The sequence below is a fragment of the Podarcis tiliguerta genome (assembly GCF_965153285.1).
Source record: "Podarcis tiliguerta genome assembly, chromosome: 3".
NCBI classification, from domain to species: Eukaryota; Metazoa; Chordata; class Lepidosauria; order Squamata; family Lacertidae; genus Podarcis; species Podarcis tiliguerta.
In genome coordinates, this window is record NC_139536.1 from 46,548,330 (window position 1) to 46,562,871 (window position 14,542).

General features: G+C 43.2%; 1 long non-coding RNA gene across 1 annotated transcript; it reads right to left on the reverse strand.

The window, feature by feature from the left end:
• Positions 1-1,419: 1,419 nt before the first annotated feature.
• LOC310674586 lies at positions 1,420-13,573 on the reverse strand. The gene is made up of 6 exons (XR_014509657.1): positions 13,290-13,573; positions 12,926-13,017; positions 12,487-12,610; positions 10,568-10,664; positions 3,184-3,273; positions 1,420-1,533 (listed from the first exon to the last, which is right to left on the reverse strand). It is a non-coding gene; the product is annotated as an uncharacterized lncRNA (long non-coding RNA).
• Between the last annotated feature and the right edge of the window lie 969 nt (positions 13,574-14,542).

The following is a 14,542-nucleotide window of genomic DNA, read 5'->3' on the forward strand; positions in this document are numbered from 1 at the left end:
GAAATTGGCATGAAAATGAATGTATTAATGAAAACATACACACAAGAATTCATTTTATTAGGAGAAAATGTGTAGATTAGTCAAAACCGCTTACAAAATGTATTTATTAAGGAAATACATACTAAAATGCTGAAAATTTTCTATGAGGGTTTTTTTAAAATTACTGTACAGATTGCTGCAAAAATTAGGAGAATGAATTTCAGATTGGAAAAATGAGAAACGCAGAGAAATGAAATTTACAGATGCTTCTATTCCTGCTGAGCCCTACTCTATTGATCTATCACCTTCACTCCTTACCTGTATCTAAAAAAAGAGAAATATGCTCCTCCTGAATTATATATTAATTAAATAAATACAGGCAGTCACCGTTTTAGGTGCATCTGATATGTGTCCAACCACGCAAATCAGCCTGTATACCTCTGTAGAATTGTACTGGAAATTATTGTGGAAGCATCCCTCTGGTGACTTTTTGTGCTCTTGTGTTGAAAAATAAAAATAAGAAGAAAAAGACACACAAATCAGTTACAGGTAGGTAGCCGTGTTGGTCTGCTGTATCTGAAGAAGTGTGCATGCACACGAAAGCTCATACCAATAACAAACTTAGTTGGTCTCTAAGGTGCTACTGGAAGGAATTTTTAAATTTTGTTTCGACACACAAATCAGCTAGCTTTAAATATGCCACAGGACTTTCCCCATTTTATTGTGCGCTTCTGAGGGGTTCACCTACAGCAACTTCCTGGTGAGGCTTAAAGCACCATTTGGGAACCATTGGTTTACATCATTTCCTTTTTCCTGTTCAGCCAGATCTCAAGCAGGATGTTGTGCGTGATAATTGCTGGAACATGTTTGCTTAACACAGCCTCATTAATGTTAATGTTAAATGAATAAATAATGAAACATTTAAGGTGTTAATGGAGCATTAATTATTACTGAACTATGGTGGGGTTCCTGTGGAAGGGCGGATGACATCCGCATTAATGCCTAATGACATTTTTTATGACTAGCATAATTACGGTGAATGTTAAATGAAGTATCTCATGATGGGGGCTGTTAACTTTAATTATCTTATGTGCATAACATGCTTCATTCCTGATATTGTAGCTACACAGGTTAAAAAAAATCACAAGAGATGAATAAGATTTTATGTATTTGTTTATAAAAGTACTTACATGCCGTCTCTTGGGGCATAGCCCACTTAAAGCTACTCACAGTATCATAAAAGCACAATACAGTGCAATGATTCAAAACAATCAAAGTTAACAAAGTTTTCAGCATTAATCATTATTGAAACGGCTAATTAAATCAGTGACGTAGACCAAGCAGAGTTACGGAGCTTTGTAGAAAAAGCCTTTATGAAAAAGAAGGTAGAAAAATGGGTTTTTAGACCTGTTTGAAAATATGCAGCATAGGCATCTGGTTCTTGGTTTTTGTAATTGGAGTCAATGCCCCCAGCTGGACCAACAGGCAGATCCCGGGAGACTCCTTCCTCCTACTGGGCTCTAGAGCTGGCGGTTTCCTTCGTTCTCTGAAATGCTTGGAGAAATAAGTTATGTAGAGAAAGACATTGTATACAAGGAACAGGCAAAGTGCATTGGCACAAATAAATGTGGACAGCATTCTTTCAGTGGCTAGAACAGGGGTAGCCAACATGGTGCCCTCCAGGTGCTGCTGAACTACACCATCCATGAACCCTGATGACTGGCCATGCGGACAAAGGCTGATGGAGTTGGGAGTCCAGCAACATCTGGAGGGTGGTACCATGTTGGATATCCCTGACCTAGAAGAGAATTCACCTTTTCTGCAGGGTGTTTTCTGGAGGAGTTGTTTCCACTCAATAATGCACCGAAGAAATGAAGGGATCTCTCACCCTGTCTCTTGAAGTGTGCAGGTGGTGCACAAAGAAAGCATTGGTTGGATTTCTGCAAGCCTTTTTCATCATTCTTATTGTAATACAAACTTAAAGGGGGGGGGACTATTAAGAGGGGTGAGGGAGTAAACCACTTTTAGAGCATCTCATCCTCTGGTCCGAACTGGGATTTGAATTCAAGCCTCAAAGGTCCAGGCCTTTTGAGTTTCAAGCTAGAAGTAAATGCATTTCAGAAAAGCAATTTTTATTGTCTCATGGAGACTGCATTTATCTTTCACACCAGGGATGTCAAGAGTCCAGAGAAAGACATTTGAGCATGTGCTGTGTTCTGTTCTATAAAAGAGCCACCTGCATATCATTGCCTTGATAGTGATACAGTGTGTGACTTCCTGAATAGAAAAAAGTTTGATATTGAACTATGTAGAAGTATGAGCACAATATTTTATTAAGTCTCCATTTGATCATTTCATGTTGACTTAGCCCAGGAAACAATACCCCCTGGTAATAGTTATAGAAAACTCTATCCTATTCCAATGCACTTTCTCCACTCACGGACAACTCCATCAACAGATTTTATTCAGTTGATGTTACAGTGAGATGTAAGCATAAACCTTGGACTGCCATTTTTGGCTGCTTTAAAACATTTTTTTCAGTACCTCTTTGTGTTGGCTTAGTCTTGTGTTCTTGGTGACTATACAAAATACAGTGGTACTTCTGGTTAAGAACTTAATTCGTTCCGGAGGTCTGTTCTTAACCTGAAACTGTTCCTAACCTGAGGTACCACTTTAGCTAATGGGGCCTCCCGCTGCTGCCGCCACACGATTTCTGTTCTCATCCTGAAGCAAAGTACTTAACCTGAGGTACTATTTCTGGGTTAGCAGAGTCTGTAACCTGAAGTGTCTGTAACCAGAGATACCACTGTATGTTCAAATGTGGCAGGGAAGTCATGTCCTCAGACCATTGCGTAACAGACAATGGGTATGTATCCTTTCAGTCTCTTAGTAGCCATAAGGGCTCACAAAATCCACCTTTGTGATCCTAGCATTAATCCCCATACTACATGAATGAATGCAATTTATAAGCGCATGAAGTGCATTGTCAAGGATTTTGACAATACATAATTGATGCCGGAAACATCATACCAAAAATGACTTACTACTAGACATGCTTACATTGTAAGCCACAATGAGGCATTACAATTCCAGCTACTATCTGTAGCGAACAGTGCCTTCCTATGCAATTTTTTTACAGTCCAATCCACTTTTTCCACAATACACCTGCAATAGTTTTTAAGTTGCAATAGGCTACAGTCTCACCTGAGTTGTGCATTCTTATTCTCTTGAGTTTTCAGTTTGCTTTTGTTTTCTTTGTCTGCGTTTGAATTTAGATGAAGCTGTATTGTTGTGCTGTTGATGAATAAAAAAAGTTAAAAGCGAAAAAAAAATTCAAAGGCTGTCACTTGCATCTTTTTATATATGTATAAGCCTTGTCATCCACAACCTTGTGGTAGAAGTTTTCTGACAAACTGTCTCCTGGGCTATGTAAAAGAGCTTTCAATATTAATCTCTGATTTATATTTGCTAATTCACCACTAGCATGATACAGGGCTTCTTAGTCTGAAACCTGTCTCTCGCTCTCTGTGATCCTACCTTTGATGTCATAGTCCATGCCTCCAGGAAGCAAGGGCTGCTTTTCTGAATGAATATATACCTTCAGGCACATCTTGCTCTCAACCTCACCAATTGCAGTGCCCAGAATATCTGCCCATGCAACACCAAACAGATTCAAATCATCCAATGCAATTTCTTGGTACCTTAGGTAAAGATAAAGGGACCCCTGACCATTATGTCCAGTCGTGACCGACTTTGGGGTTTGCGGCGCTCATCTCGCTTTATTGGCTGAGGGAGCTGGCGTACAGCTTCCAGGTCATGTGGCCAGCATGACTAAGCCGCTTCTGGTGAACCAGAGCAGCACACGGAAACACCATTTACCTTCCCACCAGAGCGGTACCTATTTATCTACTTGCACTTTGACGTGCTTTCGAACTGCTAGGTTGGCAGGAGCAGGGACCGAGCAACAGGAGCTCACCCCGTCGCAGGGATTTGAACCGCCAACCTTCTGATCGGCAAGTCCTAGGCCCTGTGGTTTAACCCACAGTGCCACCCGCGTCCTTTTCTTGGTACTTTAGAAGGAGCTTTATACCAAAGCTGCCGATGCTGATGAATCTAACCCAGTTAGTCCAAGATGCTGTAGGATAGGGTGCTGCAATCAGCAATGTAGTTTTTAATTTTGAAGTGCAGGAGTAGATCATTCACGACAGTCCCCATAGCCACAATCCCAATAAGAGTTCATAGACATACCCTCAAGTAGAGTCCAAAAATGCAGGCAAAAATGTAAAAAGGTAAAAGGGTAAATGTTGCACTTCTTTGACAGACTATGTTTGGGGCACGTTTTCTAGCCCCTCCCCCTTTTGGGGTGAGCAGAGTGGATCCTAAATAGGACTGGATATAGCTGCCAAGCACCCAGGTGTCAAAAAAGGTTATTTATGTATGCCACAATTGCAGCTCATGTTTTGTAAGACGAAAAATGGAAAACGAAAGAAGAATGGCAACATAAACTGATGGAATATGCACAGCTTGCAGGTCTAATTTATAGAATAAGAGAACAAGAAGAACACACCTTTAAAGAAGATTGGAAAATGTTTATTGAATACATGGAGGAAAATTGTGTATATTTGAAAATGTGGGCAGCATTAAGATAAATTCAACAGTGTAAATAAGTTTTGATGTAACAGTAAATGGAATACTGAATGGTTTAGTTTATATAAAATATGCAGGGATTTATGTTGTGCAAAATGAACCATGGAAAGAGAAGAGGTCTTTGATATTTTAAGGTTGTTTAAGTGAATTTTCTAAAATATAATGAAATTTAATAAAAATTATATATATATATATATATAATACAGCTGCCAAGCTACTCAACTCATTCCTTGAGTCAGAACGACGGAATCTGTATAATACCCAATTTATTACAACCCACTGACTTCTGACTGCATAGGCCCAGCTTGTAAAACACACTGAGCTGTAACAAGAGGTCTCCAGCCTGCCGAAATGCAACCTTTCACTTTTGATTAGAAATGCATAGGACATTGCAAAGAAACGTTACCATTTAAAGTTCTAGCGTGCAGTCACAACCCCATTCAAAGGAAAGGTGAAGGCCTGTCTCTGACTATTTCCCTCATTCTTTGTCTTCCTCATGCTGCTGCAATCTGTCACAAGCAAACTTGGAAGCCTCATTAACACCTCATTCACTTGCCAGAGTCAGGAAGGTCCATCAGTCACCCTGGTGCTTCCGCAGATGACATCATCGAGGCTGCAGAGCTGTAATCCTTTGTGTTCCCCCTCCACAGCACCATGGATTAGAATTATACGTTCCTCCCCTGACGTATGGGACGCGGGTGGCACTGTGGGTTAAACCACAGAGTCTTAGGACTTGCCGATCAGAAGGTCGGTGGTTTGAATCCCCACAACTGGGTGAGCTCCCATTGCTTGGTCCCTGCTCCTGCCAACTTAGCAGTTCGAAAGCACGTCAAAGTGCAAGTAGATAAATAGGTACCGCTCCAGTGGGAAGGTAAATGGCATTTCCATGCGCTACTCTGGTTCGCAAGAAGCAGCTTAGTCATGCTGGCCCCATGTTGTACCCCGGCTCCCTCGGCCAATAAAGCGAGATGAACGCCACAACCCCAGAGTTGTCCGTGACTAGACCTAATGGTCAAGGGTCCCTTTCCATGCGCTGCTCTGGTTTGCCAGAAGCGGCTTAGTCATGCTGGCCACATGACCCAGAAGCTGTACGCTGGCTCCCTCGGCCAGTAAAGCGAGATGAGCACCGCAACCCCAGAGTCGTCCATGACTCGACCTAATGGTCAGGGGACCCTTTACCTTTAAACTACTTATAGGCTTAAAAATGAATGTTTTGTCATTGTTGTGTCTGCCACCTTGGGCTCCTTCTGGAGGAAGGGCAGGCTAAAAATCTGATACTTCATCATTGGCCAGGCTGGCCAGGCCTGATGTGAGCTGGAGCCCAGTAACATCTGGAGGCTGCCATGTTAGCTACTCTGGCTTACACCATAATATGATTTGTTAGCCTTTAAGATGAATAGAGGTGGGAAATGTTTTTCCACCCAAGGGTCCCATTCCCATCTGGGCATGAAGTAGGATGGGTGAGGGGAGTGGGGAGAAGGGGTGGCAGCTGTGGAGGGAGTATGGCCTGGAGAGAATCCCAAAAGCCAGATGGAAAAGCTTGGAGGATGCATTTGCCCCTGTATGTTGTGTTATCTGAATACCTAAGAATACAGTGGTACCTCGGTTCCCAAACACCTCCATTGTCGAACGTTTTGGTTCTCGAATGCTGAAAACCCAGAAGTAAATGCTTCTGTTTTTGAACGTTTTTCCAAACTCGAATGTGCAACGCGGCTTCTGCTGAGCGCAAGAAACTCTTGCAACCAATGAGAAGCTGTGCCTCGGTTTTTGAACATTTCAGAAGCTGACGGTCTTCCGGAACGGATTACGTTCGAGAACCAAGGTGCCACTGTATATTTGTCTGTGTACAATGATTACTTTGGTGCTTGGTTAGCAGCCCTGGGAAAGGCCTCTTCCGCCTATCAGAGAAGATAGTATTGAGCTGGATGATCTGAATTTGATGTATATCTTCTTGGTTGGGCACATCTTATGGCAATTGAAAAACCCTTTTTAAAAAGTGATACATTTCTTGCTGCATGCTTTACATTGTGAATTTACCTACCATTTTCTGCAGTTTTTTGGGGGGGCTTCTTGGCACATAAAAACAAGAGACACTTGATGTTGACAGTCTTCATGTTGGTTTTACTTGGCACACCAAAGTGACTGAATGGAACAGAGCAGAGAGGATCTGCTAACAGGAGGGGAGGGGAGGGGAAGAGCCCAACAAAGCAATTAGGAAATGGTTGGGCTCTGTGTCACTTTTATGCCGTGCCTTGTACTAATAAACACAGCTGCTGCTTCGGAAGGAGCCTCTGAATTTGTTAGATGTGAGCAGCGACATTCGGCTCTTGCTTTTGCAAAACGAACAAAAATAAAAGCACGTTAATAAATAAATGGATGTCTGCATCACGCTGCAGCTATGTGCATTTGGCTCGGCTGTGTTTGTGAAGAGTGCTTTACAAGAGTCAGATGTGAGATTATTCTGGGAAATCTGTGGGGCTCATCGTGTCATCCTCCCTAACACAAGCTGCAGCCAGATCAATCCCAGATCCACTGATGTCAATGGGAGGTTTCGCAACTCACTTCAGTTGGATCCAGAACACATTATCTCAAGGACTGTGAGTTCTGATTCATCTGTGGTTTATGGGTTTATCACGGTGATGTGCTTTCAAGCACAATGCTGCAAGGCAGGGGTGGCCAAACCATTTAGGCCCATGGGAGCTTTTGAATTGTTGAGAGGGTAGTCTTGGTGCCCCCGCCCCCTGCAGTGACTTCTCAGCCCTCTTCCCCAGATCAGTCTCCCCACCTCACTGAGAGACAGAAAGAGTGAGACTTTGCTTTTTCAAAAGATCTGGGTAAAATTAAGATCCAACAGAATTATCGTGACCCTTGAAAAGCACCTGGAATTGAAAGAGGAATTGGGAAAGAACAATTTTATTAAATTTTCTGTTTTACAATTTTGAATGCCTCATTTAAACATTCTTAAAATATCAGTGATTTCCCTTCTCCTCTTTCCAGGGTTCATTCTGCATACCATAGATCCCTGCATATTTTACATAAACTAAGCCATTCAGTATTCCATTAGTGCATCCATCAAAACTTATTTACACTGTTGAATTTATCTTAATGCTGCCAGCATTTTCAAGTGTACACAATCCCCCCCATATATTCAGTAAACATTTTCCAATCTTCTTTGAACGTATGTTCTCCTTCAAGCTTCTTCTTTCAGCTCTATGTACATTTCAAGGGAGAAACATGGAATCACCTCATGACCAAGCGGGCACTGAGTGTGTGGCAGGAAGGTTCAGAGGCTTCCTGGGCACCAGGGGAAAATCTGAAGGGTGCCATTACACCTATGGGCACCATGTTGGTGATGACCTCTGCCATAAGGCCAAACTCTCTCTTGCAGCAGTTTTGTGGTGAATTGAATGAGTTGGTGCACTGTCGTGGCTTGGCACATGAATTATTTCAGCCATAAATTCACTAGGTGGACTTAGGAAGACGGGTCGGTCTGCAGGCACCCAGCCTGCCCTGCTACCTCTGCCAGTGCATAGCTGTCAACTTTCAGATTTGAAAATAAGGAATCATCAGCCTTGAAAATAGGGAATCAGCAGCCTCACCTGTCCTGGGGACAGTCTACAGGATATCTAACAATCCGGGTTAGCAGCGGGAACGGCACTGGAATAAGGGAATTTCCTGCAAAAAAAAGGAAGGTTGATAGCTATGTGCCAGTGGCGCTAATTTCAGGCAAGATCTCACAGAAATTGCATGAGATCTTGAGGAGCGTGTGAGGTCTCACCCTCCTAGTTTGGTCAGAATCGAGTATACACTTCCAGAGTTAATGCTAAATATGTTACTTCGGTAAATGAGCCACATAGCTGTTAGAAGGCCATGAAATGTTGTGTTCCTGGCTGTTTAGACTTGTCCACCCACCAGTGGCGTAGCGTGGGGGGTGCAGGGGGGGCCGGCCACACCGGGCGCAACATCTGGGGGTTAGGGTTAGGGGGCGCAAATCCACGGGTTAGGGGGCGCAAATCCACGGGTTAGGGGGTGCAAATTACTTGCCTTGCCCCGGGTGCTGACAACCCACGCTACGCCACTGCCACCCACGTACTATCTGAAATCCAAGGGGTGCATTGGTTGCTGGATGTGATTCCTGCCCCCAGCTCTCCTTCGTGTGTCTGCCTTCCTATGTCCTTATGTTCTTATGCTGCAAGTTTGCTCCCTCATAGGAGTGCCACATTGCATCTGCTTGTGCTCTGTTTGTATATAAGCTTGTAAATAAAACAAATAATTTTTTTTTTTATGTCCTAAGTCTCAGAGTACTCTCATCTAAAGAAAACCAAACCTAATAGTGTTGCCCTGGGATTATTATTATTTTTTAACCACCTGAGCAAGCTAGTGGCCTGCAACAAATAATTATTCCTGCACTGTGCATGACCTTTGTGTTTGAATTGGCTATAACTTGTGCCTGGGGCTTAGTGAAGCAGTTACCCTAATTTGAAAAAAAAAGGAGATATTCAGTGTTTTAAACAGAAGAACATGGAGGGTCGGATTACAGTGAAGAGAACTCCATATTATGTTTTGTCAAAGCAGATTTAAGATTCTAATGAATATGGGTAAGAACATCCCATAGGTTTCCCGGACTATTTTCTCTGAGAGAAACTGATCCTGCAAGGGCTGCTCTGAACTTCCCACTGTGTGGGGAAAAGCAGAACAAAACCTCACCAACTCTGTGGCCACTTAAATCCCAGCTCCTTCCTTCTCTAGGTACATTGCTGCTTTGTGCCTTTGATAGTTGGTTGACACACATAATGCATTTCAGAGCAATCCATGTCCTCTCTTATTTCTCTGTTATTACTTCTGATAAGCCAGAGTCAGGAGAAAGAGACTATATTGTTAAGAAAGGAGAGTGCATTCAGGCAAAATCATCTGGAAATGAATGATAATTATACTTTGCAGAGTTTTTCCTGTAGGTCTAGGAGAGATAATGAAGGCCTGTGGGAGAAAATTAGCCTTTTCATTCGCCTCAAACAGTGAATTACAGCGTAATGGGCCTCCTGTCTGGCAATTAAGGTAGTTGGAGCAAGAGAGGAAGGAGAGATACAGAGATCCGTCAAGGCGACAAGATGAGTAACTTTTGGGTCTTGGATATTCAAGTGCACCAGAAGTTTTAAATCGGCAGATTTGACAAGCAAGACATGTGTCAGGAAAAGAGAGCACCAGCCTATATTAAAAATATTTGAGCTCAGGAAGGCAAAGAGGATGAGATTGCTCAGGAAAGATTTTTATTCTCTCTTGAGAGGCTTTCTTTTCCCCATGGAAGCCATTTTACATTCATTTACAAATAAATAGGGAGGCACATATGCATTGAGGAAAGGCATCACCAATAAAGGAGGGCAAAAGAGGATGTGAATTTGCACAAAATTTACAAGTGAAAATGTGTATGTGTTGATGCAAATTTAGAAGCAATTACTACAATTTACAGTACATCTCACCATACTGGGGGAAACTGTGACTAAATCACCTCTGTGTCTGCTTTGCAGGTGCTTTCTGTTGATGGGTCAAGACCCTTGGTTGCCCTTTTTAGGGGGGTCTATCTTTAAAGCCGACTTGGGACATGGGTGGCACTGTGGGTTAAACCACAGAGCCTAGGGCTTGTTGATCAGAAGGTCGGCGGTTCGAATCCCCACAACGGGGTGAGCTCCCGTTGCTCGGTCCCTGCTCCTGCCAACTTAGCAGTTCGAAAGCACGTCAAAGTGCTAGTAGATAAATAGGTACCGCTCTGGCGGGAAGGTAAATGGCATTTCTGTGCGTTGCTCTGGTTCACCAGAAGTGGCTTAGTCATGCTGGCCACATGACCCGGAAGCTGTACGCCGGCTCCCTCAGCCAATAAAGCGAGATGAGCGCCACAACCCCAGAGTCATCTGCGACTGGACCTAATGGTCAGGGGTCCCTTTACCTTTATCTTAAAAGCCGCCAAACAGAGGTGGTCCCTCTGATAGCCCTCCAAACAGAGAGATCTCCTCTGTAAAGTTGGACAGCTGGGCACTCTTCACCTTAAAGCCAAACACAAGCACAGGTAGATTATTAGCTAAGCAGCCACTGACATGATTGACATACCTGTTTTAAAGTGAGTGTCTTTGGGTTACTTTGTAAGAAAAGCAACTAACTAACTAACAACAACAACAATAATAATATCTAATAAAAATAACAACAATAACCTCATATTCTATTTATTTATTGAATTTATATCTTTCTCCTTCTCCTGAAGGGGCTTAGGGCAGCAAACAGATACACAATTCCAAATCAAAAACATTCTAAGATGGTTAAACCATTGCATTCTAAAAACAATTACAATTAAAAACATTCTAAAAGCTGTTACAGTTAAAACGTCATTCCATCCAATGATCTCTGGGTTGCCACCAGCATTCTTCAGCCACCAAATGTCTGAGTAAACAAGACTATTTTCAAATTCCTCCTGGAAGTTAGTAACAATGGGAACAGGTGCACTTCCCTAGGGAGGTGAGGGCATTTGCTGAAGGCATGGCTCTGTTAAGTTTCCTGCGGGGGCAGATCTACTATGAAACAAATGAAGCTTCACGTTCAGGGCCCCTAATCCCAGAGGGGCCCCAGAAGTGACTTTAGGCCACACTGCATAAACATATCGGGCCTAGTAGCCCTAATTTGAGTCATACGACTCAAGTCGATTATTTTTGTTGTTGTGTATATACAGTCACACCTTGGCTGTCGAACGCAATCCGTTCTGAAATGTTTGACAGCCAAGGCGTGGCTTCCGACTGGTTGCAAGGGCTTCCTGCACCCGAGCGGAAGCCGTGTCAGACGTCCGGCTTCCAAAAAACGTTCAAAAACCGGAGCGTTTACTTCTGGGTTTTCGGCATTCAGAAGCTGAAACGTGCCAAAACGGAGCCATTCAGGAACTGAGGTTTCACTGTATTTTTTGCATTTAGTTGGGAATGATTAAAAACAGCTCCAAGGAATTAAAAAAATATAATGGAAATCTCTGTCAGGGAACTGCCATCAGTACTGGAGGGAGAGCGCGAAAGCCAGAGGGATTCCAGAGGGCATCCAGGGATCGGGAGAAGCAGCCCATCTTCTGGGGAAGAGAATCAGCGTAGCACCAGTGGAGAAGGGGGGCAGATGGGGGAAGTGGCGAGGCAGTCCCATGACTCCTTGCCGGGGACCAGTGGGGAGAGTAGGGGTCCTCCGCTGCCTACGCCCTCCTTGCGCAGAAGGCTTCCGCGCAGAGAAGGTAGGCGAAGACTAGGCGTCAAAGAACATCTTTGCTGGAAGAAGTTTAAGAAACGCCCACTCACGGATTCTGCCAGCGACTGAGTCAGCCATGGGTGAGTGGCTGTCCGGACAGAGGAGGTTCACTTTGGCAACCCAGCCAGGTGTTTGCACCCAGCCAGCAAGATAGGCAACTGCTTACGCACAAGCAACCCCCTTAGGAACCATTACAATCTCCCTGAACTCAAAAGACCTTCCTTTTTCACCAAATGAACATTTTGTTTAACAATAGTGCAACAGTTGCAAAAACCGCCTCTGTGTTTTATACAGTTGCATTCTGTCCCTCTCTGTCTGAACCAATTTTTCCATCTAGCCTTCAATTCTTGTTTCTTTCACACTGCGGACTGTGCTACTCAGTTTCTCCCCCTCCTCTCCCCCTTTTCTTTTTTTTTACCATAGTCATTAATCTCCAGCCTGGAATCCTGTCTGATGCTTCTGGGTAATCAAAATATTCTAAATCCACTAAACTCCCCTTATCTGTCAGGGCAGGAGTATCTTCAAAGAATTCCAGCAGGCCGGTTAAGCACGACATGACCTTCCCATGCCTTAATGTGTGCTGCTGGCCCTTACCTTTAATCATAGTGAGATTTCCTAGATGGTCCCCCATCATGACTCTTAAAACCCTTTCACAGCAGCCTCTCAGAGCAGATGTCAGGCTCATTGGCTGGCCTTTCCTGGTATATCTTTTTTTAAACTGGAAATAGGAGCAAAAAGCAGTGGGGCAGATAAAAGAAATATTTATTATTCGAGTGCATTTCAAACCCTACTGGTCCTTCTTTGAGGAAATTAAAAGAAATAAAGATTCAACATTTAGATGTGCTGTGTTCTCTTTGGTGTGAGGGGGTCCTCACTTTTGTTGCACTGTATATCTTTTTAAAGCAACAGAGACACATCTATATTCCCCTTCTTCATTTCAAGTATTCAGGCTTTTCACATTTAAATATTTATTTCATGTATGGTGCTGTGGTTTAGGTTAGGCAATGGCTTGTTTTAGACTAGTACATCTTACCTATTTTGCATCTCTTATTCTGGTGGGTTAAGATGCAACAGGGAGCCCAAATCTCAACTTATTCATGAACTCACCATTCTTTTGAAAATAGTCTGCAAAATGAAAGGAAGAACACTGACCTACCATACAGGATAGCTAAAAGCTTCTTCAAATAATCTAGGCAAAGTGCATCGAACACTTGAAAATATGTAGTGTAGATAAATAAATAATCACACTAGCTATCACCACCACCATTATTATACTTTGTTGTTTTTCATACAAGACACTACAATGTGCATCTGTGAAAGCTTCTAATATTGGCCAAAGCAGAAGAGCTATAAACACTCTAGGTTTCCAAACTGGATAGAGTCACTTGATGATTTACCATGTGTCTGATGGTTGTTCTGGTTTTCTTTTACTATAAATCTGGTTTTGAAAGCCACTTTTGTGGTTCAGCAGCAGTTTACAAATATAGGCAATAAATAGTAAATAAGTGAGTGTGTCAAATGCTGTATGGATCCACTCAAGTCTTCTTCTCGGTGCTCCTGTTTATTCAAGAAATGGTTACATTGACTATTTCAAATAGAAAAATAGCCTATAAATGTTTAAATACATGGCTAGAGCTGCTGCAGAAAACAGTGTCCTAATGTTCAGATCCTCCTTTGCACCTACGTGCTGCAGAATTTACCTGAAGTGTCACATTGTGATGTCGCAATGCGGTTTCTCCATGTCTGTCAACGGCAGCTAATCACATGGAGCAGGTATGGAGAAATGTTCCATGTCATGGTATCACACCTTGGAGTAATGGCACTTCCAAATATCCTTTTTACTGTGCATTCATGATGATTTGTGCTGTTGATGCGACTGGGGCAGTCATACATACACAAATCTCACTTTCGATACTACTTGCATCTGCAAAGGTTTTGGGGTGGTCATACAGCTTCATTTCCAAAACACGCACAGCAGTGTACATCCTGTGATTTCCTGTTGAAATCCCATAACTTTTCATACCATAAATGTGCTGTGGGTAGGAGGTTGTCCCGCTTTTGTTGTTGTTGTTGCACAATAGTCCTGCCAGGCAGCAATACTGTGGTAGTATTGGGGAATGATTGCAACACAACTAATAAGAAAACAAGAAAAACCCACCACCGATGTACCATTATTGTGCCAAGAACATGGTGCAGAGCATACCTAAGTAATGGTATCTATGCTACAGAGAGAGGTGTTACAAAAGCCCTGTGCCTGTTCCTCTCTCTGCCAAGCCATGGCAAGAGCGCATGGGATCTCAGACACCCCCACAGGGTCTGTGTCCCTTTTGAGAATAGAAGACACGGCGGAGCTTGTCGTGCTTTAAGAAATATTTGCCTATTTACACCTTTGGTCTGCTTGGAGGCACTTGGAGGGAGTGCAGGGGGGAGCGCACCACCCCTGGCAGCACGATTCCAGTGAAGAAGAGAAGAAGAAGAAGAGTTTGGATTTGATATCCTGCTTTATCACTCCCTTTAAGGAGTCTCAAAACGGCTAACATTCTCCTTTCCCTTCCTCCCCCACAACAAACACTCTGTGAGGTGAGTGGGGCTGAGAGACTTCAAAGAAGTGTGACTAGCCCAAGGTCACCCAGCAGCTGCATGTGGAGGA